The following is a 21240-nucleotide window of genomic DNA, read 5'->3' on the forward strand; positions in this document are numbered from 1 at the left end:
AAACTATAGGAGAAGAAACAAAGCCGTATTATAACATCTTTGATAAATGCAGGCTGCTTCCGCTTCTGAACTTCTCTCTGCCACAGACTCTCCCTTCTCACTACGCCCTGTTACCTCTTCCGCTTCCAACAGCACCTCCGCCCAATCTCCCTAATGCTAGTCATCATCCCACCACCAATCCCCTGGCTCTGAGCTTTCTTCCCTTGGTGGTTCCCCAGCTGGTGCTTCCCACTGTTCCTCTGTGTCCAGCCAGTGCATGACATCTCACATGAGCCTTACCACTCATTTCGGGGTTATCATGGTTTGGCTTCAGTATAATAAAACACAAGATAAAAGAAACAAAAGCAGCAGCAACAACTCAAATAAAAATCATACAGCACCTAGCACACCACACTGCAATTACTACAAAAGGCAGAAGCATCATTAAGTGGTTCTCCCAAGACCCTCAACAGTTTTCAAGAGGTTCATGGGGAAAAGAAATTGAGGGATCTTTGATCTAGGAGGTGCCTGTCAGGATGCAACCAATTCAAATAGGGGGTGCTTTTCCATGAGATGATCGCAACACAATTGGGAGAGGCTGTGTTGTAAATTATGCAACTTGTTGGGAGGGTGCTGGTGCTGTGCGGGGAGTTCCATGTCATCAGCCCAAACACATTTATTTCAACCATTGTCTTTTGCCTGGCAAGGTTCCTGTTCATTTAGCACTTATTACGGTAATAAAGTGCCTAAGATGTGGTTGCACAAAGATTAAAGCACAAGAAAGGACCAGCCCATAGGTTTACCATTGAGAATAGTGATGAGTCATGGGAAGGAAGATGGAAAATTGGGAACAATCTGCATGAACTAGGTTGGTTTTAAGATGCCTTTTGTAGGTAGCTGTGTCAGGCAGAAATTCCCATCATGGAAATGAAGTATTGGGATGACTTTGGCTGTTGCAATTTGCTCCTGCCGTGCACTTGTGAAAGCTACAGAAGACTTGTCAACAAAAGAAAAGGCAACCCTACTATTAGAGTGTAATCTGTCAGAAATGTGTTATGTAATAAGAGCTGGCAATTGATCTGTTAATCCTTTCATGTGGAGACAAATACAGGTATGGAAAAGCTCGATTAAGGCATGTTTCAAAACAAAACTAGGTTAGTTATATAGTCTGCTTTTACCAATGAGAAGCATATGCTAGTGATTCTGGACTGAAAAGAGATGCATTTAATGACAGTGTGAAGAGAAAACTGAAATATGCATTTGTTACTATCTCAGCAGTAGATTTTTTCATTATACAGTGCACGCTCGGGTTGCAAACGTGATCCATGCAGGAGGCATGTTCGCAACCCGCAGCGCCGCATCTGCGCACGCGCGGGTCGCAATTTGGCGCTTCTGCACATGTGCGAAGTGCGATTTAGCACTTATGCACAAGTGCCGGAACCCAGAAGTAACCCGTTTGGGACTTGCAGGTTTGGCACGGTGTGCAACCCGAAAACATGCAACCTGAAGCGGCCGTAACCCAAGTTATGGCTGTACAGTAATAAGGTAATATAATTAAACCTTGTGTATTCATCCCTGTAAATAAATAACCAGCACCTTTTTCTTTAATCACAGCCACATCTAAGGAAAAAGATGTGGCTTAACCTGTATAAACTTGTTTTATGCTCTTTGAGAGTGATAGGTGGGTCCTGTTTTACAGCTGTTGGGAGTTGTAAGTTATGAAAGTGACTATTACATCTGCATTGATAAGACAGCATTCTCAGGCGTTGGAGAGCTCTGCTTCAGAGTTTAGATATAATCCAATCAAACCGTGTGGGTTTGCATAATACCACCTTGTCGCGTTTGATGTGGTGGGATTAGTTCTCTTCTTGCATGTAACTGTCATAATAAGATTTCCTCCTAATGAGCAATTTAGTTGGCTCATTAGAGGCTTTGCCAAACTTCCAACAGTCCAGTCTGCTTCCTTAGTAGCTGCGAACCTTGGCAAAGATAGCAAAATAAATCATCTTCTGTTTCTCTTCTTGCGCAGCTGGAAGTCTGTGTGTGAACTAACAAGAAGCAGCACACAATAATTCACAAAGAATAGCTTCTGTCTTCTAAACTAAAAGCTTTATTTACATAGCAATAACAACAGCCCTGGCGAGAGACAAGGCATGACTGCTCTCTTCACCAGGCAAAAACGAAACTGAAATATGTACACTCAAGAGAACAAAGAACTGTAACATGATCCCCCTTTGCTCCCTCCTTCCCAGTGGTCAGGCGACACAGCAAAACACACAGACGCAGGCTGCTTTTCATAGAATCATAGAGTTGGAAGAGACCACAAGGACCATCCAGTCCAACCCCCTGCCAAGCAGGAAACACCATCAAAGCATTCTTGACATGTGGCTGTCAAGCCTCTGCTTAAAGACCTCCAAAGAAGGAGACTCCACCACACTCCTTGGTAGCAAATTCCACTGCCGAACAGCTCTTGCTGTCAGGAAGTTCTTCCTAATGTTTAGGTGGAATCTTCTTTCTTGAAGTTTGAATCCATTGCTCCGTGTCCGCTTCTCTGGAGCAGCAGAAAACAATCTTTCTCCAAGAGTTAAAAGCAGAAAACAAGCTTTTAACTCTTGCCAGCCTGAAACTCCTCACACATAATTGCCCCACTAGCAAAGTGAGTGTCAGCACCAAGCATGTGTACAATTCACCCCAAGGAGTTCAGAAACAAAAGCAGCAAGGTGACTAGGAGCTAGCTGGAAGGAGAAGGCTGAAGAGGACTTTTTCAACTAGGACATAAGAACTAAAGAAAAATCTCCAAACACTATCGAAAGATGAATGCTAAGATACTGTGTGGTAATGCTAGACATAATGGGGGTTGTATTACACAATTCTAGGTTTGTCACTTGGCACCTACCGGTATAGGAAGCATTTCTCAGGTTCTTTCTTGAATGTGGAAAGAAAATGGAATACTGCAACCCCCTTGGCTTTTGTTTTTAAATGTGTTTTTGAAAGGTTTTATTTCTTTTGGGGGGGGGGAAGAGAAGCCAAGACATTAAAATTGAACCAGCTCTTCCCCTGTCCTTTTTATTGTGCCATGGTTTGTTTTGGGCTACATATGAGTAAGGAGAGAACCATGTGTCCTTGTTTGGCTGATATGCTAAGCCAATGCTAAGGCTTAGCTCAGCAGGGCTCACTACTAGAAAGATGGGGGTTTCTGCTTTGCCACCAGCCCATGGAAGAAGGGGGAGATCATGTAAAATGTAAGAAATGTCCTTAATTTAAACAGCATGCAGGATTCAACAGTCTTGGCGACACCAGTCCATTTCCTGCAGTATCTTCTCTGCCCCTTTTGATTTCCTAATTCTAAAAATCATTTTTGTTATTATTGTTAGTCTCTTCAGTTCAACTCCTAACCACTAGACCTATGTGCGCAAGTGAAGGAAAACATTTCAGAGACACAGGAAAGGCGGCAGAATCATTTAGCTTCCGTTTTGCACCTTTCAGGGGTTTCTTATAGTCCCGTCAGCCTTGTCAAGCTGCAGGAGTTTTTCCTGTTCTTACATGAGAGAGACACTGCATATTAGGACTCCAGCCGTCAACAGGCAGAAAGAACGCTTGTAAGAAAACAAGGTGTTTTAGAGACATGGCACATTTCAGTTCCCTCGTGATAGGGCTTCCCTGTGATAACAAAAACAAAACTATGCATTAAGAAAAATTGCACATTGGCGGCATTTTCTGCACATTTTCTACGTGCAGGAGGTTAAGCCCCAACTTGCAGCTTAACTGCTATAATCCTGCCATGACTGTTCTATTTTTATTACTCTCTCTGTGTACAGCTACTTTTAGAATTTGTATATATACTCTCAGTCATCTTTTCAACACCCAAGTAACAATCCAGAATTATGTTTCATCATAAAGAGGCGGGGCGCGGGGGGCTTAAGCACGCTACGCAGCCAGATAAATCACTGTTAGGCTGCTTACAGGTAGGTAGCCGTGTTGGTCTGAGTCGAAGCAAAATAAAAAAATTCCTTCAGTAGCACCTTAAAGACCAACTAAGTTTATATTTTGGTATGAGCTTTCGTGTGCATGCACACTTCTTCAGAAGTGTTAGGCTGCTGTTTGCCAGCTGACACTCTGAACTCCATAGCACCTGCCTCTGACTTCAGAGTTAATGGGATGATGTGTGAGTTTCTGCTCACATCACATCCTCAATGCCAACCGTCTTCCTCCTATATGTGTTTATGATGCAACTGCTAGCAACATAGCACCGGAGGAACTCCCTTATGGGGAAAGGTTGTGACATTTGGGGCTTTTTAGTGTAGGGGGAAAGGTGTGGAAGGGAGGAGCATGTACAAGATTATCCATGATGTGGAGGCAATTACAAAAGTGTCACTTCCTCCCTCCCTCTTTCACATGACTACAGTGGTACCTTGGGTTACAAACACCTCGGGTTAGAAACACTTCAGGTAACAGACTCCGCTAACCCAGAAGTAGTACCTCAGGTTAAGAACTTTACCTCAGGATGAGAACAGAAATCGCCCGGTGGCAGCAGCGGGAGGCCCCATTGGCTAAAGTGGTACCTCAGGTTAAGAACTGTTTCGGTTAAGAACGGACCTCCGGAACGAATTAAGTTCGTAACCAGAGGTACCACTGTACAATCTTGGACCATCCAACAAAGCAGAAAGATTTGGGATAGACCCAAAAAGAGCGCTTCTTCACACAGCGCACAGTTAAACTCTGGAATTTTCTCCCACAAGTTATAGCGATGTCTTAAAAGACGAGGCAAATGTATGGAAGATAAGCCTATGTTCTGCCTCCACTGTTGAAGGCAAACGCCCCCCTGAATGTGTTGCTGGAAATCACAAATGTGGAGAGTACTTTTGCAGCCGGGTCTTGTTTGCTGGCTTCCCGGCTGGCCACTGAGCGAAAAGGATGCTTGACCTTCTCAAAGAGCCCTTATGTTCCTGCTGAGCTGCTTTGCTGTGCTAGAACCATATCCCATAGTTCCTACTCCTACAGCGTTGTTGAAATGGCATGGGCCCAAGTAGTTACTGCATGTAGCTAAATTAAGGACGATTTCAAACTCTGCACCCCTCTTGTGAGCGGCAGAGCAAGCCAATCGGACGCCTGGGGCAGTGTGCTTGCCCTGCGCCCGGGGACGGAGCCAACCATCCATGTGGGTACCGCAGGGCCTTGGAGGAGTTTGCCTGCCTCCTCCCACTCAGCCGCCCTACAGCTGAGGGGGAGGCAGCGGGTGGACTGTTTGGGGCAGCGCAGAGCCTGCGGGCGCTCAAGGCACCACGTCACTCCCAGGAGAGACACATGGCTTGGGCACGCTGCAGGCCCCTTGGTGAGTGCCACCCGGCATTTTGTCACCCACCGCACCCTCCTTGCTATGCCCCTGCCTCCTGCTCCTCAAGCTGGACTCTCACAGCAAAGTTACCTTATTAGGACAACTAGTCCTGTTACCTTAATTGCTGCAAGCTAATGGAGGCAGGATTTCTTTCTTTTGCGGCATCTCTTCGCTTTGAGTTTTCAGTGACTTGTTGAGCATGTATCAGCCAGGGATGTTTTAGCAGGCCAAGGAAACATCGCTAACGTATGAAGTCATGACAGCAGTGGCTCTCTTTGTCCACACATAATGCTGCCTTCTAGTCAACTGCAGGTGTAACAGTGTGGCTTGCAACAACAAAAAATTCCATAATGTAGGGTGTCCTTAGTGCCAGCCTATAACATGGGGCCTACCTGCAATGGTTTTTAAGCATGTATACTTTGAATTTTCCCTCTCTTTCTGTTCCCTGCTTTTACTGCCTCGTTTTCTTTTCTCTTTCCTCTTCACTAGAAGAGAGAAACAATTAAAAGAAATTGTTGCCGGACTAGGTGGCATGTAGTGTTCCTTCATCGGCTTTGCATGGAGAAAGTCCCAGGTTCAAGTCCAACCATCTCCAAGTAGGGTGGGGAAGGGACCGGTCTAAAATTCTGGGGATGGCCAGGTGGAACAGTGCTCTGATTCACCTTCCTGTGTTCCTCTGTGATTCACTGTTGTAAAAAAAAAAGGTCCTCACAACTGGCAATCGCGTATATACCGATGCACTGGACTAAAAGTGGCGCGAGGGGAAAAGAGACCTGCACGTACTTCCAAATTGTTCTATTTACAGAAATATGGCAAAAAATACATCTAGTTATCCATGCTCAGTCATGAAGCGTCCACTTCAGCTACTTGATTAGCTGTAGAAAGAACTGGAAAGCCTGGGTCAAACGGGAAGGAATGAACGAATAAACGGTGAACACCGACATAGTCAGAGTGGTGGCGGTGAAAACATGCATCAGCAGTTTCTCCCAGGGTTCCATGTCAATGGCACACGAGACCAGCATGTACTGAATATAAAACCAGTAGATAAAATCCTTCACGCCCTTCATCGTTCTCGCTGCCATTAATCGCTGCTTCTCAAAGTTCGTCCTGTTGGAGCAACAAAGTGTGGGTGATAACAGTTTGAACTGGGAGCAGAGGAAACGGAGAAGACAGAACAATCTTTTGGGGTTAGGCATTTTGTTTTTCGTTTTCAAAAAGCCATACGGGGGTTACATTCCCGGGTGGTGCAGATAAACAAAGATATGCAAACAGTCGTACCTTAGTTCCCGAATGGAATCCATTCCGGGAGTCCATTCGACTTCCGAAAACGTTAGAAAACCAAGGTGCTGCTTCCGATTGGCTGCAGGGGCCTCCTGCACTCAATCGGAAGCCGCGGTTGCTGTTTCGGACGTTCGGCTTCCAAAAAATGTTCACAAACCGGGAACACTCACTTCCGGGTTTGCGGCATTCAGGAGCCAAAATGTTCAAGAACTAAGCTGTTCGAAAACCAAGGTACGGCAAACCACCCCTTTGGAACTGCCCCTGAACAGCCATGCTTGCACTCTACGTGGTGCTACCTTTCTTAACTATTGTTAAAAATGGTCAACTGTAGCAAATAGTGAATTGATGTATTAGTTATTGTTGATTTATTGTTACTGTCAAATCTTTTAAAAAAATAAAATCTTTTTTTTAAAAAGGGGAAAAAGAAGGCGACTCGGAAACTACTACTAATCCACAATGAAACAGCTAGTCTGGTGACTGGGAGTGATCACTGGGACCATAGCACACCAGTCCTGGAAGATCTTCACTGGCTCCCAGTATGTTTCCGAGCACAGTTCAAAGTGTTGGTGCTGACCTTTAAAGACCTAAACAGACTCAGCCCAGTATACCTGAAGGAGCATCTCCACCCCCATCATCCAGTCCAGACACTGAGGTCCAGCACTTAGGGCTTTCTGATGGTTCCCCCCTCACTGCAAAAAGTGAAGTTATAGGGCACCAGCCAGAGGGCCTCTACATAGTGGCACCCATCCTGTGGAATGCCCTTCCATCAGATGTCAAGGAAATTAGTAACTATATAACCTTTAGGCGAAATTATGGCTATGGCTCAAACTATGTTTCAGACCGATGGGTTTGGCCCCCCTGATTCTGAGGGATAATTTTAAATCTCCATGGGAAGGGGAAGTGGTAGAGGTAGTGCAGAAATGCGGTCTATCCTCCCTTTATATTGAGTCCATGACGTATAGCCGCGCTAAAGCGGTGATCGCTCAGAGATTGGGGGATATCGCCAGACAGGAGGACATAGCCCGCGTGAAATCTGGGATGTTTTTAGGGGGGCAGGTGTATCGGGCTGCACCAGCCCGTTACCTGGCAGATATCCACTACGTGGAATACCGCAGATGACTTACTGCGGCCAGACTGAATGTTCTTGATTCGGCGGTTTTGAGGGGAAGATTTGGAGGAGTCCCATACAGTCAGAGAACGTGCCATTGTGCCTTGCGTGAGGTAGAATCCACAGAACACATTTTACTGAGTTGTCCCTTTTATAATGATTTAAGGCAATATCTTATAACCCCATATTTATCTCACTTTAGTTCCTGACTAAGAGAACGGCAGGCAGCATATTTGCTAAACAAGCCCACTGGGAAAATACCCTTCTCGGTGGCTAAATTCCTCTTCCTGGCGCTCAAGTGTCGGAAACGTATAATTGAATGCCTTGATGTGGGTTACCTGTAGGAGGTTCAGTAGCGCGGTCATACTTCATTTATGTATCCCTCTGATGCCTTCTGTTTTATATTTTTTTATACTTTTATACTTTTATATTTGTATTGAGAAACTATCGGTTGAATAAAGTATTTTGATTGATTGATATATAACCTTTAGAAGACATCTGAAGGCAGCCCTGTATAGGGAAGCTTTTAATGTGCAATGGAATCTGCCCAGAGTGGCTGGGGCAGATGGGTAGGGTATAATTAATAATAATAATTGTTGTTGTCGTCATTATGTTTCAAGGAAGTCAATGAGTTTTTAAGCTTTCTGCCTTGTTTAACCAGGCTTTGGGAGGAGGCTCTTGTGAGATCTTGCAGGACTGTTGCTGAGTTATCGTGAGATCTTGCAAGAGCTTCCCAGAGCCTCCCACAGCCCAGCAAGCAAGTCTAAGAGCTGAAAACCTTCTTTCTACACTGGGAAAAGCGCTCTGCCTCCCATGATTTGTGCAATTCCAACCACGTAAAGTTGAAATTGCACGTGTCAAATGGGCATAAGTTGCAAGGTACCCATGCAGTCAGTCCATCAAACTTGCAAACCGTCTCTAAATAAGTGTTACACAGAGCAGACCCACTGAAATCAACAGACCTAGGTTCAGGGCTAATTAAGTGCGTGCCTGAAATTCAGACACATCAAAAATGCCAAAAAAATGACAGGTTTCACAACTTGTTTTACAGCATATCAGACATACACTCTCAGGTAAAGAGTTAATTTTTTTAATTAAATCAAAGTATGTCTCCCTCTGTCTTTGATGCCTTATTTTGTGTTTGGATGTTATCATTCTTATTTTTATTATGGCTTAATAACTGGAAGTGGCCTGAGTTTCTTTCAGCCTCTGCAAAAGCCTGCCTAAGTGCCAACCTATTGAGCTCAGAACAATATTAGTATAAAACATTTGGAAGGTTCAGGATATAGAATGATTGCCAAATGCAATCAAAGGCATATATTTTGGAGGCCTTTCAATTTTCAATTTTTCTTTTTATTTAAGAGGAGTTATGTGCCAGAACGCTTTTTAAAAAAAAAGCCTTTAAGTGCTTTGCGTAAAACAGTGTGAGGTGCTTATTTAAAATACAGATAAAACCAACGATTAAAAACAAGTTGACCGCATTCAAGCTTATCCAGAATGGCTCAACAAAGGACAACTCAGCACGTAAAGGAATTACAACATTTACATTCCCTAACAGAAGGAAGTTTGGTATTCTCTGTGCAAGACTAATCCTAAATTATGAGTTCATTCTTACCTGTATCCACTCACGATTTCCTGAAGATTAGTCATTTTTGCCACTCCTAGGAAGCAATGGAGAAACATAGTTAGCAACTTACAAACACCAAAACTGTCAAAATAAAGTAAAAGTTTTAATAAAAAAAACTGTATCAGAAAGCATGCTAAAGAATTTAATACAAATTAGGGATCGGGCAGTTGCCCTAGAAAAGGTGGGTGGGTCACCAGCCCAAAAGCCCATGGGACCCACATATGCTAAGAGATGCCTCCCCTGGTGCCTCTAGGGCAGTGATGGCCAAACTTGGCCCTCCAGCTGTTTGGGACTACAACTCCCATCATCCCTAGCTAACAGGCCCAGTGGTCAGGGATGATGGGAAATGTAGTCCCCAAACAGCTAGAGGGCCAAGTTTGGCCATCACTGTTCTAGGGTCTCTTCCTCGCCCCAAAGTTTTTAAAAAAATCATGCAAGGCATTGAGAAAGTAGATAAAGGTTTTCCCCTGCTCTCATAATGCTAGAATTCATGGACACCCAATGAAGCTGAGTGTTGGAAGATTCAAGACAGCTAAAAGAAAGCATTTCTTCCTGCAGTGCATAGGAAAACTTTGGAACTCACTGCCACAGGAAGCAGTGGTGGCCATCAAGCTAGATAGCATTCAATGAGGATTGGCCACATTCATGGAGAGGGCTCTTGATGGCTGCTCGCCATAGTAGCTGTGCTTCCACAGCTGGATGAAGAAATGCTTCTGAAGACCAGTTGCTGGAAACCACAGGAGGGAAGAGTGCTCTTGTGCTCAAATCCTGCTTGCAGATTTCCCACAGCCATTTCATCAGCCACTGTGAGAACAAGATTCTGGACTAGGCAGGTCAGTATTGTGTGTTCTTTGCCCTATGGCTAGAGGAGCAAACTGTGTTTCAAGGGAAGTACTTCCTCCACCCTCATCAGCACTGTGTATGGTAACCTTCCATTTCCCACAATGTGAAGGATATATACCCAAGGGACACGAGTGGCACTGTGGGCTAACCCACTTGGGCTTGCTGATCAGAAGGTCGGCGGTTCAAATCCCCGCAACGGGTGAGCTCCCATCGCTCTGTCCCAGCTCCTGCCAGCCTAGCAGTTCGAAAGCACACCAGTGCAAGTAGATAAATAGGTACCGCTGCGGCAGGAAGGTAAATGGCATTTCCATGCACTCTGGTTTCTGTCACGATGTTCCGTTGTGCAAGATGTGATTTAGTCATGTTGGCCACATAACCAAGAAAGCTGTCTGTGGACAAACGCCGGCTGCCTCGGCCTGAAAGTGAGATGAGCGCTGCAACCCCATAGTCACCTTTGACTGGACTTAACCATTCAGGGGTCCTTTACCTTTCCTTTTTTTTTTACCTTACCCAAGGGTAGAATTCAGCAATGCACTCAGACAGTTGCTCAGTCAGCACATGCATTTATGTTGCCATATGGAACAATCTCCCTTCTTCTCTCCCATCTGGGGAGAACAGGAAGTCCTGTTGCACTAGCTAGATTCATGCCATTGGCTTCCACTAGTGCAATAACTTAGCTGAATCCAACTCCAACACAACATTGGCCTTGCCTACATTTGCAGAATCATAGACCTGGGCAGACCCACAGGTCGTTCATTCTGGTCGTTCAGCTACCAGACGCCCACACTGCATTCAGTCTGTAATACGAGAGCCCCCTTCACATGTAAAAGATGTGAAGGGGGGTCATGCAATTAAAAGGACAGAGGAGCACCACCCCTGAGGTCATGTGGCTTCCTCGCCCCCACCCCCTGACATCCACACATGCAGAAGGAAAGTTTACACACCTAGACTGCTACATATGAACCTTTTCAATTAATGCATGAAGTAAACGGCGGCAGAATCTTCCAAGCAGGTGAACTACAGTCAGGTATTGGAAAGGGCTAAGTTGCCTGTCAGGTGAAAGCAACCCTGTCTATCTTGGGTGGGTTTGGGGGGGGGGCTTGTCACCTTGGGGTGACAAGCGACTAATAGTCTAATAAATGAAACAAAATGAAATCTCCCCCTCTACATTGAGGCAGGCCTCTCGGCAATCCAAAAGCAGCCTGGACTGTGGCAGACAGAAAGTGCCTTCCCCTATAACTGCCACCATTAAAATAGAATCCTAGGTGAGTGCAGTGTTCAACTTGGCAACCCAAGCCAGCCTCTTAGACAAGCACAGTGGCCTGAAGATACTCAGCTTCCCCATTTTTGCAGCCTCAGGCAGAGGAATTTCCTTCCCAGGTCTAATGGCAGCTTTGGGTAGCAACATTTTAATCAAGAACAAGTGCGCAGCAATCAATATCCTGTCCCCATGTCCTATTTGGCAGCTCTTTAGCTTTAAAAAACAACAACAACACAAAAAGTGTGTGCTAATTGTTAGCATGCAATTAACACTGCATCTCCGAGGTAGCCTTTGAGATGTTGCTGCACCTCAACTCCAAGCATTCCTGGAAAATGGATTAGGCTTGTTGTGGCCTGCGGCGGATGGCAGCTGGAGCGTAACATCTGGAGCACAGCACTTTGCCTACCTCTGCCATATCTAGCTTGGTTCCTACCAGGTCTGCAGTGCACTGCCATACTTGGCTGCTGGTCTGCATTTAGCCTGGTAACAAGTTCTGCAGGTCAACCCTATGCCCTATTAATAATAAAATCTTTTAATGTCTCTTTTCTGACTGGGTTGCTCCATATTCAATTGGATGGATGCCTTAAGACAAGCTTGAAACAAGACTTCCATATTCATGGCTGTGCAGAGGAAACGCGGAAGACCATTGTGATTTCGAGGAGTTAGGTGACATGTCTCTTTCCCTTTTACACCCCCAGTTTAAGGTTTGCCGATTTATGATAGTATAATTTGTTTTTCACACACCTGTGTCAGGAGTTTCCTGGGTCTCCTGTGTTCTAAGTGCTGATTGGCTGGTGGGGAGGATACCCAGTTGCAGTGGGTGGGGTTGAAGACTCCCAGCTGCTCCGCCTTAGTCACACCCATAATTAATAATAATAATAATAATTTATTATTTATACCCCGCCCATCTGGACGGGTTCCCCCAGCCACTCTGGGCGGCTTCCAACAAAATATTAAAATACAGAAATCCATCAAACATTAAAAGCTTCCCTAAACAGGGCTGCCTTGAGATGCCTTCTAAAGGTCTGGTAATTGTTGTTCTCTTTGACCTCTGGTGGGAGGGAATTCCACAGGGTGGGTGCCACTACCGAGAAGGCCCTCTGCCTGGTTCCCTGTAACTTGGCTTCTCGTAGCAAGGGAACCGCCAGAAGGCCCTCGGCGCTGGACCTCAGTGTCCGGGCAGAATGATGAGGGTGGAGACGTACTGGAAGCCAATCTTTCAGGACCGGTGTTATGTGGTCTTGGCGGCCACTCCCAGTCACTAGTCTAGGTGCCGCATTCTGGGTTAGTTGTAGTTTCTGGGTCACCTTCAAAGGTAGCCCCACATAGAGCGCATTGCAGTAGTCCAAGCGAGATATAACTAGAGTATGCACCACTCCGGCGAGACAGTCCGCGGGCAGGTAGGGTCTCAGCCTGCCTACCAGATGGAGCTGATAAACAGCTGCCCTGGACACAGAATTGACCTGCGCCTCCATGGACAGCTGTGAGTCCAAAATGACTCCCAGGCTGCGCACCTGGTCCTTCAGGGGCACAGTTACCCCATTCAGGACCAGGAAGTCCTCCACACCTGTCCGCCTCCTGTCCCCCACAAACAGTACTTCTGTCTTGTCGGGATTCAATCTTAATCTGAGATTGGTCCTGGTCTGACCATGAGTGATGTCTGCTAACCAGGGGCACTCAATTACATCAAAGTTGGCTATAAAAGCTGTAGGCTGAAGGGGCTCAGTGAGCTTCTTCACAGATTGAGGTACCCATTGCTGTGAGACTGTCAGCCGGGGTCTCTCTCGCTCCTCTCCCTGGGGCTCTGGGCAGCTGAAGGGGAGATTGTGTGTAACTCCTGTCTGGTATGCTATAATTTGCGTTTTATATGCCTGCTGTTATTTGTGGACCTTATGCAAATAAAGCATTGCTTTTTCTTCATCCACTGGCGTGCTTATTGGTTCCAGATCCATAAAGAACCCTTCCCTTGGCAGAATGGGCTGTAATGGAAATAATCCACATACTTGAGGATTTTGGTCATTACTTAATGGAGGGTGGGACAGAAACAGCACCAGCAGGTTGGGAAATACTAGCATTTCCAGAGCATGGAAGAACATAAGAACATGTTGGATCAGGCCAATGATATTCAGAAGCATATTTCATCCAGTTATGAAGGCAAAGCATAGTTTTCTTGAGTAGTAGCCACTAATAGTCCTCTCATCCATGAATTTGTCCAATCTTTTAAAGCCATGCAGGTCGGTGGTGGGAGTGAGTTCCACAGTTTAAGCACCGTGTGAAGAACAGCTTCATCTGCCTCGAAACCTAAAAACTATTATGCAAAATCCCACTGAGCATTTCTTAACCGATAATACCCGGTAACACCCTTTATAAGCATTTGTTTTCCCAGCAATACAAACACGTTGGGAAATGAAATCAAAACCAACGGATTTGCCTTCATGGGATTTCATAATTCTTCAGTATAGCTTTGCTGACAAAGGTCTCGTGTAAAGTCCATATCCAAAGACAGTGGGAAATTTTGATTTGGCAACTCAACCCTAAGTATCTTTATCTGAAAGCAAGACCCTTGAATTAGTAGTACACAAGACTGCAGCCTGTGGTCAATTCGAAATATAGCAAAGACTCCCCGCAAGGGACTCCTTGTTCTAATTGCTTTAATTTCAGCTTTTAGAAGGCTCAGCAGTTGCTGAGCTGTGCGTCATTGGTAGGGAAATGAGCAAGTATCTGGCACAAGGGCCAAAAGCAAGTCAGACGCAGTACCTGCTCATCCAAATATATGTGCCTTTTGGCAATATCCATGTAGCTGCCTTTAGGTATAAATACAGGTGAAACTCAGAAAATTAGAATATCATCAAAAAGTGCATTTATTTCAGTAATGCAACTTATTGTTTTTTCTTTTTCTTTTAATTTTTACAAATGCTTTCTTTTGGAAATTCCACAGTAATAAAACAAATAGTTACAATAATACGAAAATAAACATCGCTATTACATTTCATTAATTACATTCCACTTATAATTGACCCGCCTAACGACAAATAATTACATTTACAACAAATAAAGGCTTGACATACCTTGCTTTGCATGTCATGCATCTATCTCATATATTGGTTTCACCTTTAAATTGTGTTACTGAAATAAATGCACTTTTCGACGATATTCTAATTTTCCGAGTTTCACCTGTAAGTGTACCTGTATGAGCAAACACAGAAGGGTTTTTCTGAACGATGTATTACTCATTTTTCTTGGGTTGCTAGCCTACGGGGGGGGGGGTGTTCCACTTCTCCTGTGCCCCAGCATTTTGCTGTGGGATTTGATTCAGTCTAGGGCTGCCATACATCTGGGATTTCCCAGACATATCCAGGATTCGTCCAAGCATACTGTCTGAAAATGCTGTAAATGAAACCCAGGAGTTTGGCAACCCATGCTGGAAGTGAGTGTTTGTTTGTTTGCGAATTTCCTTAAAAATAGCTTTAAAACTTCATTTTGGGGGGAAATGTCGCCCCCCCAAAAAAGCTCAGTCAGCTGTTTGTACAGATGCAACAGGTCGCAGGGGTCAGGAAACTTTTTCAGCAGGGGACCAATCCACTGTCCCTCAGACCTTGGGGGGGGGCGGACTATATTTTTTTGGGGGGGGGGATGAATGAATTTCTATGCCCCACAAATAACCTAAAGATGCATTTTAAATAAAAGGGCACATTCTACCCATGTAAAAACACCAGGCAGGCCCCACAAATAACCCACAGGTGCATTTTAAATAAAAGGATACATTCTACTCTTGTAAAAACATGCTGATTCCCGGACCATCCGCGGGCCGGATTTAGAAGGCGATTGGGTTGCATCTGGCCCCCGGGCCTTAGTTTGGGGACCCATGGGTCAGAGGAACCAAAGGACGATGTTTTAACATTGGCACAAAGGCACTTCTTTTACTCCTCTAGTGCTGCAGGAATAGTATCGCAATGGGATGGATGGACAAAGCTCTACCAAAGGGGGACCCAAAGGGGACCCTGCAGCATTAACAATGTGCTCGGTGCTTTTTTAAAGGATGGAGGGGGATATAGACCATTGAAGGCCGATCCATTAGGCAGTGCCCCATCCACCTCAGCTTTCCCTCGTCTTTTTCCTTACCACCAGTTGGAGCGTGGCTCTGCCAATCATTGGAAACTAACCTACTGTTAGTTTCCCTGCCCTTCTTCCCTAGTTGTCCCAGGGGGCACCAGCCACCAATGGAATAAATGGTCTTGGTCATTTTATTGCCCAGCCTTTTTCTCACCATCTGTAAAATGGGAGCAATAAAGAACTCTCTCACAGACTGCGGCCCCCACCTACACAATGCATTTAAAGCAGTGTCATGCTACATTAAGCTCATAGCTGCCAAGTCTCCCGTTTCCCCCGGGAAACCCCTGTTTTTAAAGCCGTGTCCCGCTCTCATCCCGAATGGCGAAATATCCCGCCATTCCCCCGGATTTCTTCCGGTGCCGCTCTGCCCATGTCTGGGCACCGGAAATCGGGCAGCGCCAGCACCGGAAGTTGCTTCTACGCATGTCTGCTGATCCCGTATTTTTCTATGATTAAGCTGTCACGGTTTTCCCCAAAGAATCTGGAGAACTACAATTTGTTAAGGGAGCTGAGAGTTCTTAAGAGACCTCTATTTCCCTCATGGAGCTACAACTCCCAGAGTTCCCTGGGTGGAGGGATTGATTAAACTTACTCTGGGAATTGTCGCTCTGTGAGGCGAATGGGGGTATCCTAACAACTCTCTGCACCCTTAACAAACTACAGTTCCCAGGATTCTTGGCGGGGGGGGGGGAGCCATGACTGTTTAAAATGGTATGATGCTGCTGCTTTAAATGTATAGCACAGATGGGGCCTGTAAAACCAGGAAAGACTGGACATTGTAAGAAAATGAAAAGGTGCTAGTCCCTTTGGACTCTTCATTCTCCTCACAAGGTTCCCCGCCCCTCACTGCAGCAACAACTCAAGGTCTGTGTCAGAAGAAAGTTTTCTGCTCTGTCAGTGAGAAGGGAAACGAGAGCAGTGTTCACATACTGAACATCATATGCAATCTGTAAGCATCAGCAACTGGAATTCATAATGCTTTGTGTAACACAATATTACAACATTTAATGAGTTTTTTCCTGCCATTATGTGAGTTCAGCTTTTTCCGACTTCGCAATGTAAAAGACAAATATGTCAGCAATTTGAATGCCAGTTCAAGGTGTCAGTCTGACATTTGCATACTACATTATTATTTTTTATAAAGCACCACATTATTCTTTCATTAATTCAAACCAGGGATGGGAAATCTGCAGACTTCCAGATACTGTTGGACTCCCATCAGCCTCAGACAGCATGGCCGTCAGGGGGGTGGAAGTTACAGCTCCAACAATACTTGTAAGGCTGTGGGTTGCCTGTCCCTGTCTCCGGTCCACCCCTCACCTTTTCCTTCTTACAAAAGCTATTCAAGAAAGAAATGCAAAACCACTCAAGCAAAGAGGAAGGGAGTTGGAAGCACTGGTGCTAGCCAATCAGTTGCTGCACACAGCCAGTGTCTAGAGCAGGCATCCCCAAACTCGGCCCTCCTGGTGTTTTGGGACTACAACTCCCACCATCCCTAGCTAACAGGACCAGTGGTCAAGGATGATGGGAATTGTAGTCCAAAACATCTGGAGGGCCGAGTTTGGGGGTGCCTAGAGCTCAGACTTGGAGAATGTATGTTTCCCATGCTCAATCCTGAAGAAATAAATGTTCCATAGCAGCTCACACTGCTCAGATAATGTTATATTTGTATGCAGTCTGAGGCTGCCTACCTCAGGTGTGGTAGAAGATGAAGGAAGATCCAGCTGCAAGTCTGATCAGTCTGATGCCTAAACTGGCTCTTATTTTACCCAAGCAAAATCTATCCTCCATCCCTGGATTGGTGGGGCTGCTTTGTACTTCTTCACAATGCTCACATTATAGAGGTGAAGAAGTCAACATGCCTCACATCTCACCTGCCCCTTACCAGTTTAAGCTCAGCCATGGGCTCCCCCTTACTGACTTCTTGGACAGTAGCTGGTTGTGGGGGGAGCTGCTTGTAATTCAATCGCTGAATGTGACTGGGTCCAAACAGACAACCTGAGTAAGGAAGCGAAGCGGAGATGGGAGACCAGACCGCTGCTCTCCACCAGCCCCAGAGAGACTTGGTTGTGGAGATCCAGGAAGGCTACGAGATTCATATACTACGGAGGGGCCTTGGAAAGAGGTGAAGGGCAAAATCATAGGGAAGGCAGTAGCTCAGTAGTACAGCATATGCCTTGCCATGGTTAAATCCCAGGCTCTCCAGGAACGGCCAGGAATATCTCCAATCTGTAACCCTGGTTTAGTATAAAACTGTCTTCTAGGTTCCATGCCTCGCTGGAACCTTCTAAAACAGTAGCTAATGGAGATTGTCACAAAAGATAGAGCTCCCCCCCTTAAACACTGCTTGAAGGAGGGCAAAACACTGAATTCTACAAGGATGGAGAACCAAAGAGTAATTGAAACTAGGGACAGAAACTGAAACTGGGGAAGATCTCTTTCTGTTTGCCAACTGGATAACTGATAAGATACTGCCTGATCTCTCCAAGCAGACTCTTAACGTTCTTGACTTTCTTACTGCCTTCAAGAATCAGAGAAAAGAAACTGCGATCCCACATAAGTTATAATTACTTTACTGTGGATCTCCACCAAGTTATACATCTTTCCTTTTTTTAAAACAAAGAAAGAAATAAAGAAAAGCATCTTAAACAAAGAAATAAATAAAATGTTATCCTGTGTCTTTCCAGACAAAGAAAGGGTGTGCTGTATTTCCCATAGCCCATTTCAAAGAAGAAGAATAAAGTCTCACCTTTCAAGTACCGGGATCAGAGAGTGCTGCAGATGCACTTGGCTGTCAAGCTAACTGATTGCAAACTGAGGAAGGAGAGTCATGAAGCATTTTTTCCCAAGCTCGGTGAGCCATAGCTGTCCCACATGGCTTGATCTACCTGCCCGCCCACTTGAGGGATAAATCTAAATGACACCTTTGCCTTCAGGTGCCTGAGCGGAGCAGGCGCTGTGAGTAGTACACTTACTAGGAAGTAAGCCCCAATGAATAAATCAGAGATTATTCAAAGCAGGTGTGACTAGGTTCACAGCTGTTGTTCCATCTTAAACAAGGATAGGGGCTGAGCTCTAAGGCTGTTATCCTGACCCAGATACATTTTCTGGAAAATGACCTCCTCTGGTGTGCATGAAATTGCTTCCAAGTGTCTCTTCAAGTACTGTATCCCTTTTTCCAGGGACAGTCCCAGATTTGTCCTGGTTGATTTGATCCTGGAATGTCCTGCTTATCCTTAGGATGTCCCTATTTTCATCGGAGAAATGTTGGAGGGTATGGAGTTATGCAACCCCCCGAGCCAAGGAGATAAGTAACTATACAACCTTTAGAAGACATCTGAAGACAGGCATTTAAGGGGAATTTTTAAAAATGTTTAATGTTTAATGTTTTATATACAGTATGTTGGAAGGGGCAACCCAGTAAGAAGAAAATGGTATGAAGAAGAAGAAGAATGGCATTCCTATTTTCATCAGAGAAATGCTGGAGGGTATTTAAATGTGATTTAGGTTCAGGTCATAACCCTTCAGCATAAAAGAAGCAGCGAAATAGCCAAGCACCTAATTACTGGTATGCCAATTTCTAACAAACGGCACATTATTTGGAATTTGACTTTTTCCCTTCTTTCCCGAAGCTTGTTGGCTCTAAGGTTGCCAACTTCTTTTCTAGGGTTCAGCTCTTGTGCCTTTAACAGCATCCTGGCATGGGGGAAAAAAGCAGTGGGCATTTATTTGCTTTCCTTTTACACAGAGACAAATGGTGAGAAAAGCTTCTCCTGTTTAATTTTCCGCGGGATTGACTGCTGTTAAAGACTGTTTAGGAAAACCGATTATTTAAAAAATAGTAGTAATTTGGCAACTGGTGTTTTTCTCATTCTGGTTATTGTTGTTCTTTTTAATTGCTCTCCTGGTGTTTGGACACTTGAGGGAACTAATTCCACATGATTTGGAATAAAACCTACTCCCGGTTAACTGCCCACACAGCCCTCATGTGAGCCGCACCAGTGAAGCAAAGAAGAGAGGAGGAAGAAAATGAAAATAAGAGAAGCAAAAAGTACGAAAAATCTATATAAAGAAAGAAAGAAAAATAGTAAGGGAAATAATACGGTAGGTATGAGGGAAATATCTCTGGGGAGCGTATTTGGATAATTAATCTATCTGTCTATGGTCTTTTAAAACGAGGGCAGGTATTGTTTTGTTTGTTATGTATGTTGTGTACTTTTGTGTTTTTCAACTGTAAACTGCTCTGCGATCTTCAGAGGAAGGGTGGTATATATATATATAAAATAAATAAATATTTGCGAGGACACATTCTAGCCAGTGAAAAGGCTCTCAGAGAGATACTGTACTAGTGAGCGGTGTGGCTGAGGAGCTTGTGTGGTCTGGGGAGAGTCCTCAGGCCCAGATAGAGAGGCCTGGAGGCCTGAGGCTCCCCTGTCGCTACCCTGGTGCAACCAAACAGGCTTTCTATCAGTGCCATAGGGCATGAGACTCTTTATCTCAGGGTTGTGGGTTCAAGACCCACGTTGGGCAAAAAGGTGTGTTGCAGGAGGTTGAAATTACATAACCATCCCTTCCCTTACAAGCCTAAGATTCTATGATTGGCGAGCCCTGCTTTGCAGGTGCAATTTGAACCCAAACCATGCCTACCAATGGACTTCAAAGCGGTCTGCTGTAATCTCTCGTCAGCGCTTGCAGTGAGTGCCTTTTAACTTTGGCAAGTGGGCAGCCCTGTTTTCCTGTCACAGTTGGCCCATGGGGGTGGGCGGATTAAGGAATTCAGGCTATGCCTTGCCGGCAAGATCTGGTTCCCTACCCCGATACAGGAGACGCTGCCCTAGTCCCAGGCCTTTACTGACTCAACACCAGCACTTTGCACTGTGCCCAGAAACTAACCAGAAACAAAGATTCTTCAGCACTGGTGTGTTGTGTTCCTTCCAATGAGTCCAGGTTATTCCAGCATATTCTGAGCGTGACTTTTTAAAGGACCTACCTACACTGCAAGAATCCATCCTGAACTTTATAGGATGTGTCTTGCAACAGACATCTGTTGCAAGACAATCTTATTCCAGGAAGGAATTCAACCAATTCACCAGTCAAATTTGCAAATGGTGCTCTGTGCTGGGAAGCAGCTTGGCGCTTCCCCTGAAAATCAGCCAGGCCTTTTCAGCTTCCCTGTCAACACCTCAGGGAGCTTTGGGGTAGAGAGGGTGGGCACTGAAATGTCTGCTACTGCCTACCTTCCTCTTTCTTAAGATTCTTACTGGATACAGAGACAGGTGTCTTCACCCTGCCTTTTTTGTTTTTTCCCCATCTCCCACAATCATAATTTCATTTCCCCTTTAGCATCATGAAGAGTTCTGGAGAACCCAAAAGCCTCCACAGTATTTTGTGACCTTTTGGTTGGTCTAAACCAGTCTCCAGCTGTTTTTGGACTACAAATCCCATCATCCCTAGCTAGCAAGACCAGTGGGCAGGGATGATGGGAATTGTAGTCTGAAAACAGCTGGAGACCCAAGGTTGGGGAAAACTATAAAAGCTTTGTCCTAATACGGATTTTTGCATTTTTTCATATGGGCCAACATGGCTACATTTACTATTTACTATTTTATTATTTTATTATTTATACCCCGCCCATCTGGCTGGGTTTCCCCAGCCACTCTGGGCGGCTTCCTTCCCCCCCCCTTTTTTAATAA

Source organism: Zootoca vivipara, chromosome 5 (assembly GCF_963506605.1).
Source record: "Zootoca vivipara chromosome 5, rZooViv1.1, whole genome shotgun sequence".
Lineage (NCBI taxonomy): Eukaryota > Metazoa > Chordata > Lepidosauria > Squamata > Lacertidae > Zootoca > Zootoca vivipara.